This window comes from Kogia breviceps, chromosome 4 (assembly GCF_026419965.1).
Source record: "Kogia breviceps isolate mKogBre1 chromosome 4, mKogBre1 haplotype 1, whole genome shotgun sequence".
NCBI lineage: Eukaryota > Metazoa > Chordata > Mammalia > Artiodactyla > Physeteridae > Kogia > Kogia breviceps.
Genome location: NC_081313.1, coordinates 147,275,257 through 147,293,129, shown reverse-complemented (window position 1 = coordinate 147,293,129; position 17,873 = coordinate 147,275,257). Strand labels below are relative to the sequence as shown.

At 39.5% G+C, this 17,873-nt stretch overlaps 1 protein-coding gene and 1 long non-coding RNA gene across 3 annotated transcripts in view; one reads left to right on the top strand and one right to left on the bottom strand.

The window, feature by feature from the left end:
* LOC131755776 (RNA/RNP complex-1-interacting phosphatase-like) overlaps positions 1-17,873 on the top strand; it is a 76,972-nt gene that overhangs the window by 24,913 nt on the left and 34,186 nt on the right. The window lies entirely within an intron of this gene.
* Positions 5,705-8,244, bottom strand: LOC136794081 (uncharacterized). The gene is made up of 3 exons (XR_010840376.1): positions 8,167-8,244; positions 7,764-7,946; positions 5,705-5,931 (listed from the first exon to the last, which is right to left on the bottom strand). It is a non-coding gene; the product is annotated as an uncharacterized lncRNA (long non-coding RNA).

The following is a 17,873-nucleotide window of genomic DNA, read 5'->3' as shown; positions in this document are numbered from 1 at the left end:
AACAGAGTTGTGAGGGTGAGGAACAGGCTTCACAATGAGACAAAAAGACACACAGGTTGTTTGGTATATATGTTCACTCAGCAAGCTGGACTTTCTTTGGGAGGCTTGAAAGGAAAAACCATTCCTGAGAGTAATCCACAGAAGGGAGAAAGAAGCGGGAATTTGCTGCCAGGCTTCCTCCTGTCTTATGCATTTCATTAATCAATCAAGGCTCCTTCCATGGGAGACAACTGCTCTACACTTCTGTTCATCATCTCACCCTTCTCTAGCAGCTCAGAAAGCCAGAGTTGTGGCCTGATATGTAGCATCTCCTCCAACTCTAACATGGAGGGATGGCTGAGAATGGAGAGGGCTTGGTATGGAGGCCCGGAGTTTCACCTGGGCTCTAGTCAGCTCAGAGAGTGCTAATTAGGTTTGCTGGCAAAGGCAAAACAGGGGAGTGTGGTCCAGGGGGCAGATGGCACCTTCAGAGAGGGGGAGGAGGTTGAGGGAATCTGAGACCATTCTTAGAAGCTGTGTTTCCCATAACAGGAGCTATAAATGAAATAAATGCTAAATAGTGATACACGGTACCTTGTAGAAAAAGGAGTAATTCAGTAGGGGGGTAGGGTTGGGAGAGAAGGCTTTACTGAGGAGAGGGGGCTTCAAGAATGATTTGTGCACAGAGGCTATAGGAGAGCCATTGTAGCCAAGGGAACAACCTGAAAGAGAAAGATACTGCGGCATAAACATGTATAATGTTGTGGTCAAGAAATGGCCGGCACACTGAAGCATGGAGTGGAACACGGCAGAGGCTTTGAAAACTCAGCTGGGAGTCAGATCACACAGGGCCCTGACAAGGAGTTGGAAAGGGATTCTGAAGGCCGTAAGCCATTAAAGATTTCCCAGAGGGGAATAACATTAATGAGCTTGTTTTAGGACATAATTCTGGGGCAGTTGTTAGAATTACATTAGAAAGGTGGTTCAGACAGGATCTAGATAGGGCCTACCTCCAGAGCAGGAGTGTGTGTAGTTGATTTTGTGGGTCCAAATCATGACTTAGGGCACTGAATGGCCTGCACTCCTGGGACATGATGCATAAAAATCAAGCTTACCAGACTGAGGTTAAACCCAAAACCAATTTAATTGGCAAAGTCTCATTACACTGGCTAGACTGAACTCATGCCTATATCTCTACGCTTTACTCAAACCCTACCAAGAAGATAAGACACCTAAACATTAAGAACACAAGAGAATGGGAGGGATGATGAATGGTAGACACACACACACACACATACAAACACACACACAAACACACAGAGAGAGAGAGAGAGAGCGCAATAAAAATGTCAAAGATATTAACTCTCAGAATGGAGAAAAATAAAACCTCATTGTGTGCAGCAAGGGGAAACTAAACAAAAAAGTCAAGGTGATTGAGCACCTTACTACAAGTCTACCATACACTTCCATCAGCCCTGAGTGCCTCAATCTTAAGTACTAAATGACAGGCAAAGATCACCAGATATTTCAAGATCACATCTAAAAGGAGAGAAAGGCATCAACAAACAGGACAACACAAAAACAGCTGACAGGGAACAAAAGAAACTTAAAAATTGATAACTTTAGAGAGAGACAAGATAATGCATTCATTTAAAACAATAAAAGAATGAAATGCCTGGGAAAAAAACATTCAGAAAAGAAGAGCTAGCTCTTGGAGATTAAAAACATATAGCAGGGGGCTTCCCTGGTGGCAAGTGGTTAAGAATCCGCCTGCCAATGCAGGAGACATGGGTTTGAGCTCTGGTCCGGGAAGATCCCACATGCCGTGGAGCAGCTAAGCCCGTGCACCACAACTATTGAGCCTGCACTCTAGAGCCCACGAGCCACAACTACTGAGCCCATGGGCCACAACTACTGAGGCCCTCGTGCCCTAGAGCCCATGCTCGGCAACAAGAGAAGCCACCACAATGAGAAGCCCACGTGGCGCAACGAGGAGGAGCCCCCACTCCCTGCAACTAGAGAAAGCCTGCGTGCAGCAACAAAGACCCAATGCAGCCAAAATTAACTAAATAAATAAATTTATTTTAAAAAATATATAGCAGAAGAAATATGTATATAATATGTAGCAGAAAACCTAAACAATCAACAGAAGGGTGGAAATAAAGCTGAGAAAATTCTTCTGATTTAAAAAAAAGAAAGGAAAGATTAAAACTGGAAAATAAAAGAAAAAAATATAATTAACTTAGAGGTACATTTCAGAAAATCCAATAGTCCACCAGTAGAAGTTCCCCAAAAAGAAAATAGAAAAGATAAAGCGAAAAGAAAATTTCCCAGAACTGATGCACATAGCCTGCCAGACTGGAAGACCTCACTTAGTATCTAGCATTATGAATTTAAAAAATACCCACGCTAAGTCATAGCATGAACTTTCAGGACACCTGAAACAAAGATCCTAAAGTTGCAGAAAGAAAAATTACAGGTCACAAATAAAAGTTCTGCAATCGGAATAGCACAAGGCTTCAAACAGCAACAATGAACTCTGGAAAACAATGAATAAATGCATTTTAAAGTGCTTACCTACAATTGTTCAGTCTATCAAACTACTAGTGCAGTGGAAGAATAAAATAAACCCATTTCAGACATGCAAAAGCCTCAAAAATTTACATCCCATTAATCCTTGGGAAACCATGGAAGGATATGCTCCACCAAAGAGGGAAGTAAACCATGAACGCAGCCGCTGTGGATCCAGGACACAGAAGAGGGGCATAAGAAAGGAGCAGGGTGAAGGCAAAGAGAAATCTCAGGGCAAGAGCTACGGCTCAGGTGTAGAAAACAACCGACGTGCCTGTCACATGTTGAGCTGTGCTCCTGCGGAAGTCATATGTTGAAGTTATCCTAACCATCTGGACTTCAGAATGTGACCGTACTTGGAGATGGCATCTTTAAAGAGGTAAGTTTAGATGAGGTCATTAGGGTGGGCACTAATCCACTATGACTGGTATCCTTATAAGGAAAGGAAATCTGCACGTAGACACAGAGGGAAGACCATGTGAAGACCAAGGGAGAAGATGGCCATTTACAAGCCAAGGAGAGAGGCCTCAGAAGAAACCAGCCCTGCCAACACCTTGATCTTGGACTTCTGGCCTCCAGTACTGTGAGAAAATAAACATCTGTTATGTAAGCCACCCAGTCTGTGGTACTTTTTTATGGCAGCCCTGGCAAACTAAAAACAGTGCCCAACCTAGAACAGGTCAAGAACAAGTCCAATCAATCCAGGAAAGATTTCAAACAGAAAAGAATCTGATGTGTTTACCCTGTCCACACTGAGAAATGTGACAGTGGTGTTAGAGGTTTGGAGGATGAATTAGTGATAGGTTCAGAGGAAAAGACGCAAACAAAACTGAAAACGGTGTAAAGAATGGAGACATACTCGTACACGATGGTTCAGAGGTGAATGATACTTACCTAGCAAATAACATAAACTTAGAATACTGATTTCACCAAAAGTTGGGAAATAACTATCCTGAAAAGATGAGGGGAACAGAAGTGTGTACGTGGACAGATGATGGGAAAGAGCTAAATTCTCATCTTCCACAGTAGGAAGTCAATAGATAGTATCAGAAACTGAAAAATCAAGACGTGGTAATATAAGCCTAGTATTTAAATATGGAGGCAAATATTAGAAAATAATGCTAAAATACTTAAAGTGGTTGCCTTTGGGTAGAAAATAATGCAAAACTACTTAAAGTGATTGCCCTGGGGAGTGACAATCAGGGGATAGGGCAGGGGTGCTGATGGGAAGACTACTCTTTTTCACAGAAATCTCGGTAGAACTATTTGAATTTTAAACTATTGGGTTGGCCCAAAAGTTCGTTTGGGTTTTCCGTAGCATCCTGCAGAAAAACCCAAACAAACTTTTGGGCCAACCCAATACTTAACCTGTGGTTTTTTTAAATAAAAATAAAAAATTTAAAAGCTTAGACAGACCACTAAAGACCTTTCACAAAGGTTGCTCATCCCTTTAGCCAGAGGACTTTCAGTGGTGTGACGTGAGCAGAAGCCAGAAACACAGTGTGCTGAAGAGCAAATGAGACACGAGATGGCAAACAGAGACTGGTTTTCAATAAGCTGTGTTGATAAATGAAATGGGATGGGGACAGAGAGGACAACACGATCAAAGAAGGTTTTCAAAGGTGGCAGTGCTTAAGGTGACACTTGTGCTGGCAAAGTCCTCCTCAGAAACTGCTTGCCAAGGAACTCCTTAAAACTATTCGATTAGCTGGACTCCCATGCCTGTCCCTGGTGGCGCTTTTTTTTTTTTTGCCTCACCAGTTGTCTTGCTGCTCCAGTATCTTTCCAAGGGAGAGTTCACAATGTATGTGAAGGAACAATTCCACAGAGCAGCCTTCTGGCAAGAAGAACTCTTGTATCTCTGTTAAATGTGGCGGGCAGAAAAACACTTTCTGAGCCACCACCTAGATGAAAGGTAGCAACCTGACTGAGCTCATCAGACACAGACCAGGGAGTAGCTGAGTTAGAGCACTTCCTCAGGGTCAGGTTCCGCAGGATGTTCATTTATAACACAGAACAGAGAAAACAACTATCATATGCAGTATCAGACTTTCCATGATACAACGCTTCAAAATCAGAGACTTAAACAATGAAGCCAACTTGCCCAAGTATTCATCAAATATTTACCAAGGCTTATGATGTCATGACAGTTAGACCCTTTCTTGAGCAAACAAAGGTTTCTGGCTTCCTCTGCAACTAAAAATAATGAACAGCTCCCACGTGATCCAGCTGTGTGTTCCAGAGGTAAACTAGCAGAAGGGGCAACTTAGAAAAAGTCAAGGTCAAGGCACCATTCCGCTGTGAGAGGCAAGTGGAGAAAGACTGCAGCAGGTTACGTTCACCAAAGAAGCAACAACACGAGGAGCCATGCAGGTCTCCCCAGATATTCCAGGCTTCAAATGTCGCACCCTATTCTGTTCATCAAGCAACCTTTATAGTCTACAGAAGTTTTCAAGTTTTCTGAGTAGCTCCACCCAGTTCATAACAATTACCCTGCCAGGTAAATTACCCAGCATTGAGCATTTACGTTTGTCAATTGGTCTCTCCTCAATTGACAATCAATCCCTAAAAGTTTATCCAGTGTTAGATGGCATATCTGACAATTCAGTGAAAGGAAATTGGTCAAGTCCAACAATAGACTGCCAAAAGAAAGAAACAAATGTCTAATCACAAAACTACTACAACTAATTACAAATAGTGATTAGGTTCTAAAGAGATTATCTCCTAGGTAGATTTTAATAGAAATCTTGAACAGTTTTTTTGAGAGGGGTGAAGATACCCTGATGATTGGGTAATAACAGAACATGACAAAAACACTAAAAATTTTCTGCACACACAACACTAACATTACAAGTCTATTCAGAAGGAAATACACCAGAAGAGGAAGATAGAATTTTAAAAAATAATTTACAAGGGATGCTCTTTATTACTTTTTATCAGTTCTAAAATATCATCCTCCTTTAAAAAAATTTAAGACCGGAATGACAGATTATTTCCTTCACTGTTGTAAATACTGCAAATTTATCAGCCGAGCTAAGTATGAACATAATTTTTCCTTAAGCTCAAACACATAAGGGAGCACTAAAAGAGATTATAAACCTCATTTGACCTGATCTTATAAAAAGTCACTCTGGCTGTCTTCAGTCCTGTTCTGTATCTAGATAGGTTTCCACAGTAGGCTTGTGTCACTTGGTCCGTCTATAAGAGGTCGGATAGGGTAGTCTGTAGTAACCGCCAGGATACCACCTTCTGTTCTGCGCTGCTTGACTGGCATTTGGCTTTACATTCCAAGAGTACCTCCTGTGTAAACGGTCCTCTCCGTGGGGACCAGGAGGAGGAACATGGCCTCTCTGGTAAATGTTCTGATTCTGTGAAAATTTTCTTAAACAAAAGTAATACACCATTATTCGTTTTCATCAATATACATAACAAGTTTTATAAAATTATACATAGATACTCTGGTTCTACTGTTGTCTACCTGTGTGATTTTAGCAGATAAAATTGCTTAATTTTGGATTTTGTAGTTCTTTATAAAATAGAGCTAATAATACCTTCCATCTTCATGGATTGTTTTGAAGGTAAATTAAGATGCTATACTTCAGTTACCCACCACAATGCCTCGGCACACTGTAGGTTCCCAGAAGCCTTTCCACCTTTCCCTATAGAGATAAATGCGCATACTATTCTAATCAGATAAATTCTCTCCAAGTGTGGCAAGGTTGACAGGAAACAGAATAAGCTATTTATTTTTGAAACCAGGAGCCTAATTTCACTTTGTAACTAAATACATATATAAATTAATTATAACATGTAGAAATTCTAACCATGGCACATGCAACAAACTTGGAAAGTTAAAATTTAATTGTCTCAAAAGCAACATCAGTAAATCTAATATAATCATACAAAAGAAAATTTGGAAATCTGAGAAAAGTAAACACCCCCCAAAACCCCTCAATCCCACTTAATCTAAGTAAACTGGTTAATATTTACTTTTGGTCTTTTTCCCCCTAGCATCTTTTTTAGACTGCTGAATCATAACCTATTATTTTCACTTATCATAAGTAAGCTATCACTTTCAATGGCTTTATAAAATATCATACTATGGATATAATAATTTACTTAGCTATTCTTCATCGTTAGAAATGCAAACTGCTACCAATTTTTCCACTACTGTAAAAAATGCTGGGATTAACATCCCAGAACATATACAACTGTATCCGAAGCCCCTAGTCCAGGGTCTGATACATAGTAGGGAGTTTGAGGAATGTGCTGAATGATTAAATGCATGTAGATTTTTCCATATTTTTAAGTATTTCTGTAACCTCATGGCGGAATTACTAGGTATGAACATTTTTATGGCTATTACAGTTATGTTTCAAAAGGGCTATATCATTTTTCAGCGGCCCTGGCAACATAAGCAACACCTGTTTGAAATGTTTACATCTGCTAAAAATGCCAAACATCTTTTTGAAAACTGAAAGTTTACAATGTGCTAAAGTACTTTATTAACTCATGTAATAATCAACAACAATCCCAAGGTATATGTTATTAACATTTTACTTATAATATTATTAACATTTCCATCTAACTGGTAAGAAAATAGGAATTTAGAGATCTTACTCAAGACCACGTACAGGGTGAACAGCAGAGCCAGGAAGCACACCCAGGTCCAGCCGGACAATCAATACACTGGACTACCTTGTCAAACACTTGCTAAATTAATAGCCAAATAGCAAACACTGTTGTTGTTTTAATTGTATTGAGGTTTTTCCTGTTTCCCAAGTAAAAGTATGTTTGTGATTTATGTGTTCAACCCCTTTGCAAGTTTCTCTACTGGAATTTTACCATTTTCCCTATAATTTGTATTTACTCTTTAAATAAAGCAACCTTCTTTATTCTGAAGACTATACCACTATTAATGCAGCCTAAGAATGTAAGATCCTTTCTGACACTCACATCAAATTATTGGTTTAAACTAAGTTTCAGAATCAATGAAAATTTCTAAGTCCTCTTCCCAACTGCCTCTGAAAAATCACCTATTCCCCCTCCTACACTTGATTTTCCAGCCCTAAATGCAAACTATGGAACATACAATACCTCCTGGTTGACACTGATCAGCAAGAAAACACCAGTTCTTCACAGTATAATGTGTTTGCACTAATTTATAGTATTAATTTCTATTTCAATTCTAGAAAAAGGGAAAGCAGAGATACCTTTCTGATTGCTGCAAATCTTGGGTCTGGGTATGGAAATGCTGAGATGTTAGGTAACCTGGCGTCCGAGGTAGGTTATACTTCGGTCCTTGGTTAACAGAATTATTAGCTGTGTGAACTGGTTCCATCATGTGCTCTGAGTCTTCAAAACCACTTGCTCTGGATACACTGGAATCCCGATTCCTCAAACAGAATGTTTCCACAAAATATTACTGGTCTGCAAATTCAGTAGCCAATTTAGGACTATATTTTGGCCCGTGAAAATAACAATTCCATCCGCCCCCCCATTCCTATTTGTTTAGGTTTCCTCGAGCAAGGTACAAGAAGAAGGGATATGTGCAACTTAAATGATATAAGAATAGATCTTCCTAACCACAAATATCACATATAATATGCAACTTACTTTCTGATGGGACCATTCTGAAGGTCTTCAATGAAGTTTTGTCTTTCTAAGCGATGTCCACGGCTCCTATTGAATACTGAGGAGTGGATGAACTGTTAGAATAACTGTACAAAGAGCAAATCTTTCCCAGAGAGAGCAGTTCAAAGCTGAAATCCAGGGACTTCCCTGGTGGCGCAGTGGTTAAGAATCCGCCTGCCAGGGGGCTTCCCTGGTGGCGCAGTGGTTGAGAGTCTGCCTGCAGATGCAGGGGATACGGGTTCGTGCCCCCGTCCGGGAAGATCCCACATGCCGGCGAGCAGCTGGGCCCATGAGCCATGGCCGCTAAGCCTGCGTGTCTGGAGCCTGTGCTCCACAATGGGAGAAGCCACAACAGTGAGAGGCCCGCGTACCAGAAAAAAAAAAAAAAAAAAAAAAAAAAACCCCTGGGGAATATTAAGAGACCTAAAGGGAAGTAAAATTTTGAAACTTCACTTGAAGTAATAAAACACTGATTCCAGTAGGCTATGGTAAGTTACATATGTATAGTGTAATGCCAAAAGCAAGCACTAAGAAAACTATGCAAACAGCATACACAAATGATTATAAATAAATTAAATTAAAATGGACTTACTAAAAAATGTTTAAGTCACCCACAAGAAGGCAAAATAAGAGACAGACAGGATTGAGAAACTAAGGTAAAAGACAAAACAAAAAATAAAATGGTAGACCTAATCTTTAACATAGCAATAATTACATTAACTGTAAATGATCCAAATAACCAAATCAAAGACAGAGATTGGAAGAGTAGATTAAAAAATCACAAGCATGTTGCAACTATATACTGTCTATAAGAAGCTTACTTTAAACATCATGATATAGGTAGTTCAAAGTAAAAGGATGAAAATGATATATCATGTGAACGTTAATCAGAAAAAGCAGGAATGGCTATATTGATATCAGATAAAGTAGATTTCAGAGCAAAGGAAATTATTGGGGGCAGAGGGTCATTACATAAAGATAACAGGAATAATCCATAGATGACCTAGTGATACTAAATGTGTGTGCACCAAACAACAGAACTTCAAAATACATGAAGCAAACACTGAAAAAGGTAAAAGGAGAAAATTTTAAATCCACAATTATTATTTGAGACTTCAACACAGCAATTTATAGAACTATCAGAGAGAAAAATCAGCAAGGATATGGAAAAAATGAAAACATTGTCAATCAGCAGGATATAACTGATGTTTGAAGAACACACTCAATAAGAACAGAATACATATTCAAGTGTCCGTGGAACAGTCACTCATATACCATATACTGGGCGATAAAAAAACATGAGTAGAATTAAAAGAATTAAAATCATAGAGAGTATGTTCTCTAGCCATAATGGAATCAGACTACAAATCAGTAACAGAAAGACAACAGGAAAATCTTCAATCACATGAAAGCTAAACATCACAATTCCACATAGCTCCTGGGTGAAAAAGACAGCATCAAGGAAAAATTATTTAATGCATAGAATAAAAGAAAATGGAGATATAACAGATCAAAGTTTGTGGAATGAAGTGAAAGCAATGCTGAAAGAGGAGTCTATAGCACTAAATTGGGAAAGGAAATATTTCAAAGCAATAATCTAATTTTCTATATTAAAATAGTATAAAAGGAAGAGGAAAAACACTCAACAAGCAGAAAGAAGGAAATAATAAAGATGAGACAGAAATCCATGAAACTGAAAACATCGAAATAGAGGGGAAAATCAGTGAAACAAAAGGCTGGTTCTTTGAAATAAACAATCTAATCAATAAACATCTAGCAAGACTGATAAAGATAAAAAGAGAGATGGCACAAATCACATATATCAGAAATGCAACCAGGGATACCATGACATATCGTGCAGGTTAATAAGGGACAAGTTATTATGAACAAGTCTACACTATATATTCAAAAATGTAGATGAAATGGACCAATGCTTCTACACCCCAAACTACCAAAACTCAGCCAAGATGAAATAGATAATCTCAATTTTCCTGTAACCATTTGAAACACTGATTTTTCATTTAAAAACTCCCAAAAGAGATCACCTCTGTGCTTTGTGACCACCTAGAGGGGTGGGATAGGGAGGGTGGGAGAGAGGGTGATGCAAGAGGGAAGAGATATGGGAACATATGTATATGTATAACTGATTCACTTTGTTGTAAAGGAAAAACTAACACACTATTGTAAAACAGTTATACTCCAATAAAGATGTTTAAAAAAAAGACTCCCAAAAGAAATATTCAGGCTTAGATGTTTCACTTTTACCCAAGACTTAAAGAATTAACACCAATTTTACATGAGTAGATAAAAGACAGAAGTAGAGGGAACAGTTCCTAATTAATTTTATGAAGCCAGTATTACCTTGATACCAAAACCAGACAGGGATAGTATAGAAAGAAGAAAACTACAGACCAATATTTTTTTTATGAATTGGCTGCAAAAATCCTCAGCCAAATATTAGTAAATTAAATCCAGAAATATATAAAGAGAATAATATACCATGATCAAGTGGTATTTATTCCAGTTATGCAAAGTTGGTTAAGTATTTGAAAATCAAACAGTGTAATCCACCATATCCTATAGATTAAGGGGGGAAAGTCATGTGAGCCTATCCATTAATGCAGAGAAAGAATTTGACAAACTCCAATCCCATTCATGATTTTAAAGAAAGAAGAAAAAAAACTCCAAGCAAACTAGGAATAGTTTGAAACTCATAGAGATGATCTACAAACAACCTATACCAACATGATATTTAACTGTGAAAGACTGAATGCTTTCTCCGTCAGATCAGAAACAAGGCACCGATATCTGCTCTCACCACTTTTATTAAATATATTACTGGAGGGACTAGTAAGAAAATAAAGCAAAAATAAATAAATACATAAATTTAAAAGTTAAAGTTTTAAAAAGTTTATTTAAAAGAAAAAAGGACTATTCCTACTATGTAAAATAGGAAGGAATATATCCTACTGAATGTTGAATAGTAATATATCCTATTATATTGATTAAGGAAAAGTAAAACTGTCTCTATCTGAAGATGAGATGAAAATCTAAATGGAGAAAATGCCAAGGAAAACACAAAAAGCTGGAGAAATAATATTAGTTTGTCAATGTTTTAAGAGTACAAAATCAACAGAATTTTATCAAATTATATATTAATAACAAATGTGTAGAAGCTTAAATAAAAATATGTGATGCCATTTACAACTGACCAAAATAAATACTTAAATATAAGCCCAATAAGACATTTATAGGACCTGTATACTGAAAATTACAAAATGCTGATGAAGAAAAATTGAAAAGTCCCAAACAAATAGGGAGACATACTTTGTTCATGGATTAGAAAACACAACGTAATGAAGATGTCAATTCTCCCCAAGTTAAGAGGCTTAACACAATTACTCTTTAAATGCCCTCAAGGTTTCTGTGGATATAGACAAGCTTATTCTAAGATTTATATAGTAAGAAGAGGCTGAAGAATAGCTAAAACAATTTGTAAAGGAAGATTCAAATGGGAGGAATTAACCTATCCAATTTCAAGATTTTGCAGTAATGATGGAGGGTAGATACATAGATCAATGGAATGGAATAGAGAACCCAGAAATAGACTGACATAAATACATTTAACTTGTTTTTGACAGCAGTGCAAAAGCTATCAAGAAAGAATAGACTTTTCAAAAAATGGTACTGAAACAGTTGGATATCCCTCAACAAAAACAAACAAACAAAAAATGAACCTTAACCTAAACCTCCACACCTTACACAACAACTAAATCAAAGTGGATCATAATCGTAAATGTAAAAGCAGGACATTTTTAGGGAAAAAAAAGGAGAAAATCTTTGGCATCTAGAACTAGGTGAATAATTCTTAGACTTGACACGGAAAGTATGATCAATAAAAGCAAAAACTGATAAACTGGATCTCATCAAAATGAGTTAAAAATGCTTCCTAGAAGATCCTTTTAAGTGGATGAAAACTCAAATTACACAGTGGGAAAACATATTTGAAAATCCCATATGAGACAAATGACTTGTATACAAAGTCATTTGTCATATACATATATGTCATATACAAAGAACTCTCCAAACAACTTAAAAACATCCAACTAGAAAATAGGCAGAAGACAGGAACAGACATTTCATGGAAGAGAATATACACATGGCAAAGAAGCACATGAAAAGATGTTCAACATCATTAGCCATTAGGGAAATGCAAATTAAGACCATAATGACATATCAGAGAATAACTAAAATTAAAGTATAGTGACAATATCAAATGCTGGCGAGTACGTAGAAAAATTACATCACTGGTGGAAAAATAAAATGGTTTAGCCACTCTGAGAAACAGCTTGACAGTCTCTTTTCATCCTAAAAGTAGATTCACCCTACAACGCAGTAATTGTACTCTTGAGCATTTATCCAAAAGAAACAAAAACTTAATGAAGTTCCCACAGAAACTTACATAGAAATGTTCCTAGCAGTTTTATTTTTAATAGCCAAAAACTGGCAACTACCCAAATGTCTTTCAATGGATGAATGTGGAAACAATTTGTGATAAAATCTTACGATAGAATACTACCGAGCAACAAAAAGGAACAAATTATTAATATAGGCAAAAATTGAAATGAACTTCAAGGGAATGATGCCGAGGGAAAAATTTAAAAGGCCAATCTCCGAAGATTAAGTAATTGATGATTATGTTTACTTATTATTCTTAAAATAACAAAACTGTGGCGATGGAGAACAGATAAGAAGTTGCCAAGGGTTAGAGATGGGGGTAGAAGGTACAGCGGGGGAACTCTGTGAGGCTTTTGTGGTCCCAGGACAAATAATACAGCAATCTTGGTTTTAATCCCTAAAGATTTTTAAAAGCAATTCCTAATAAGAGGTGTCCAGATATTTAGCAATGGCAGCAGATCAGAGGTATAGCTCCCCAACATGACAACTTCAAAAGGGATCCTACGAATTCAATGCAGATGTTGATTTTAAAAAGGCCAGTCACAATACTTAAATGGTATATATCTTAACGCTATTATTCTAAGTATCCAGCTATACCAGATCGACTAGCAGGATTTTCTGTACATTCAATCTTATTTAAGACAGTAAATCTTATAAGACAGTGAAAAAAAGAAAAAGAAAACAACACAAACCTCAGCTACTGTTGGATATTCTCACAGGAAGATGAGGTGAAAATATGTAGCCGCGGTTCAAAAGCTTAAGCGGTGTCACCTAAATTTGGCTGCACATTAGAATCATCTGAAGCACTTTTTACAAACCCTCACACCGACGGTTGGTCATGCTAGAGCAATACAATCATTTTAAATCTCCCCAGACGACGCCAATGTCTAGCCAGAACTGAGAACCAGTGGACTAAGCAGAAGGGGATGTTTCCACAAAGATTTCTTAACAATAAGTCCTTTCACCCAATCAGATTTACCTCCCCACAAAGGGGCAAACAAGGCTAGATGTTGTCCATACTTGCTTAGCTTTAATTAGCACTTGTGACTTGCCCAGAAGCTAGATCCTGTTTCCCCTAAATTTCATGTTATTGCCTAAGTTTTTCAAACCCAGGGCTAAGGGCTTTGCCGGGATGAGATTTTAAGTGCTCACATAGGGGAAGTCCCTGGCAAACCAGGACAGCGGTCACTCTACATTGACATGTAAAGCATCCTCCATAACCCTGCCAGTGCTCCCAGATACTAGTCTGTGCCAACCAGTGGAGCAAAGGCGTTCTCCGTGACTACCACGGCACATGCTGCTGGACTTGCCTTGGCTGGTCCCGATCTTTTCCAGGCGCCGCTCCCCTTCCCCTGCTGGTGGACGCTTTGGCCAGCTGACAATGCAGATATGTTCAAACTTTAAGGTGAAGAAAAATCATCTGGAGGGCCTGTTATAACAGAGATCACTGAGCCCCACCAGAGTTGCTGATTCCATAGGGCTGGGACAGGGCCCTAAAACTGGAATATCGAACACATTATCAGGGGACGCTGCTAAAGCTGGTCAGGTTGTCACCGAATGCAGGTTCGTGTGTCTGAAGCACAGTGAGGCCAAACATACCTAAAGGTTGGAGTGTGGAGCAGAGACAGGTTTGTTGCAGCATCGAGCAAGGAGAGGGGTTGGCCCGTGTTCCAAAAAACCCTGAAATCTCCAAAGGATTTCAGCAAAGCATTTTTAAAGGCCAGGTGAGGGAGGGACGTCCCAGGGAATGTGATTACCTCATGCACAATCCTCTGACTGGTTGATGTTGAGGCCACAGGGCAGGTAACATTATCCATCCTTAGGTGCCAGAAGGTCTGGGGGCTACGTGCTCATGATCATCAAGGAGTTAATTTCTTCCATTGGGTGGTGGTTTTTAGCATCTGAAAACCCAAGAAATATGCCTGAGATACTATTGTCTGAGTACTTCAGAGAGGAACTACAGCAGAGGATATGGGGGATGGGTCTGTCCTAGGAAGGCCCCATAGGGTACTGCTTGCTTACAAGGGGACCATACTTTGAGAACCACTGCTCTACTGGCTTGGAATGTTAAGAAAGTAACGGAAGAATCCCTCCCCAGATCTAGATTCTAGTATCGCCAGCTATTCTGGTGGGGGGAAGGGTAAGTTTTGTCCTTGCTTGGACTTCTTGTTCATTTATATCGAAGCCTATTTGAGGCAGTGCGCTCGGCGGTCCTGCACAGCTGTCTTTTGCTTCAACGGTGTTTGCAATGAACAGACCCAGGGACGCTCCTTGCTCCAGCCCCCGACCACCCTCCTACCTTTCTTCCAGTTGCAACCTTTAGAATCAGCCACTCACCTATGCTCAGCCTCCAGGACAGGCCAACACCGTTTTGTGAGCTTAAATCCTTGTCACTGATCAACCACAAGTTCCCAGCTTCCTCAGAATTATTCCATCGAGGTGGAGGCCGCTGTCCACCGCCTGTTCAGCCTGCATCTGTGGACACTTACCTCTCTCTGAGCTTCTGTTTCGACAGCAGCAATGGGACTCTGGACAGTGTGGGCCACATTTGGCGCCAACTGGCTGAGGAGGAGTGCGAGGGCGCCCAGCGCCTCTTGAAAATGCAAAACCAGTGCTGCGGCCGCGCCCTCTTCCAGGATGCGCGGAAGCCTTCTCAACATGAGCGGGGTAGAACCCAGGACGCTGTGGAAGCCGCCATTCTTAGGGAGAAGAACCTGAACCAGGCACTATGGGATCTGCGCGCCCTGGGCTCTGCCCGCGCGGACTCCCACCTCTGTGACTTCCTGGAGAGCCGCTTCCTGGAGGAGCAGGTGAAACTCATCAAGAAGATGGGCGACCACCTACCTGACCAAGCTCCGCAGGCTGGCTGGTCCGCAGGTTGTGCTGGGCGAGCATCTCTTTGAAAGGCTCACCCTCGAGCACAAACAGGAGTCTCTGAAGTCCAGCGGCCTCTGAGGAGCCCCTCTGGCGTCACAGCTTCCGCCTGAAGCCCCGCTCTGCAGCCACGAGGCAGCTTTGTAACCGCCCTGGAGCCCTCTCCCAAGCCTTGGACCAAATGGAAACAATAAAGCTTTTTGCAGAAGAAAAAAACAGCCTATTTGAAACACAAACAGAATTATGAGAAAAAAAGAAATATATATATATATATATACACACACATATATTCACGTTCTCTTAACATATGAATTGCCCCACTTTATCTGTGTGAAATCAGTTTGTTCCCCTCATTGGGCTGGTTCTCAAGCTTTGCTGCTCATTTGAATTCCCTAAAGAGCTTTTAAGAAAAACATTGGCGTCTGGGTCCCAGCCCCAGAGATTTGGATTCAGGAGGTGTAGGGAGGAGCCTGGCACGGGGAGGTCTCAGAGGCCCCCAGGTGATTCTAATGTGCAGCAACTTTGTGAACCACCTCTTGGCTTCAAGCCAGCTAGCAATCAGATATTAAATCTAAGACACATGGGCTAGTGCGTGAGCTCCGTGGCTAGGTGTATTTCATTTTCTTCTTCCTGGAAGATTCGTGCCAGGGAAAATGATTGATAGTTGTAGTACTTCTCTGAAATGGATTGAAATTTCCAATTAGCGTGAACAGGGGACGGTGAGTGGGTGAATGCAATAAGGTGTATCATTTACGTATTGCCCTATGTGTATGGCTAGAAGCTTTTGCAACTGAGGTCTGCCCTGCTTTTCATGCTAATGGTAATGCTTGTCCTCCTAATGCAGCTGTAAACTTTCTAAGCCCATAGGTAGACAGCATCACAAAATATTTACCCCTCCCCACTGGCCCACTCTCAAGCTTCACTCCCCTTCCCCAATTCACAAATGTACATCAATGTGCTTGAGACCAATATCAACATATTGACCTTCAATTCTTCTACTTTGCAGCTTCCCTCTTATCAGGAGATGTCAGCATTTCGTGCAAGGACAAATGCTTGCCTCTTGGTGACTAATGTAGACAATGCCTCCAAGAGGCAAATAGCCCTTAGGGAGGGGGAAAAAGTCTTTCAAAAAGTTGACGCCCAGAGGAGGCATTTTCAGTCATCTCAGCTTAGAGGTCAAATATCCAAAAATTTTTTTAAAAGGTTAAAAAGAAGAAGAAGAAGAAAGCAAGGAAGAAAAGAAGGAAACAATTTTCTTATCTCATAGTAAAAAGGCAGTTTTCCTTAAAAAAAAGACTTAAGCCTTAAATTCTCTTTCCTAATCAAAATGTGCTTTTCCTTCTTTAGACCATTCCTCTTATATCCTGTATTATTCATGATGTTTAATTCTTGAAATAGCACGTGGCTGAAAACAGAAGCTCACGTCTTGTCCACTATGAATTAAATCTTTTCCTAGGACCCGTCTACAATGTACAATTTGGGGTCTGCCAACATAAGTATTTTCTCTGAAATAAGTTACAGCACTTTGCCTTTTCAATATATAGTGATACAATATATTGTTAACACAATATAGTTAATATAGTCAGTATAGTCAGTACAACTATAACGCACGTGATATGATGCCGCTTTGGTGATTTTCTTCATCCATGTAATTCTGAAATTTGACAGTATAGTTTTCATTTTCTAATGAGCTGAGTATTACCTTTGCAAGGACAGAAAAATAAAATAAATTCATAATATTCTTGTGTGGTTTGTCCCTGGGGTGGATTACCATAATGGGGGGATATCTGAGCCTTTCCCCAAGTCATTAAGAAACCTCCAGCGAGCAGCCCCTTGTCTTCTCCAGGGAGTGGGGGGAAAGGATCTTTAATCATCATAATCCTGGGAGGAGAAATCTCAGAAATAAGACAACTGCTTCTGTGCCTTGTTGTTTTGCAGAATAGCAATGATTGCTTTAGCAGCTTCTATTGCCGTATGTGTACAATAAGTAGATGAACATGAAACTGAATGAACGCATAATAGAAGGATAAACCCACCCAGCTTAACAAATCCACTCTCTCACCTGCTGTGCCCTGAAACATGAAAGAATCACGGGATCATAAGGATTAATAAAATAACAGTCTCTGTTAACAATATTGACAGGAGGTATAAGGATAATTTGTCCGATTTGGGACCAACAGCTTAACCGCTTAATTCTTTTTTTTAAGGGCAAATCATTCATGTATTGTTTAAAGATTGCAAGAGAACATCTGAATTTCGGGAGCACAATTTAAATGTTTTACTTTTTTGATGAAGCAGAGTATAATAGAAAAAACAATTAGTTTCCAGTAATATCTATATCTCTATGCAGAATTAAG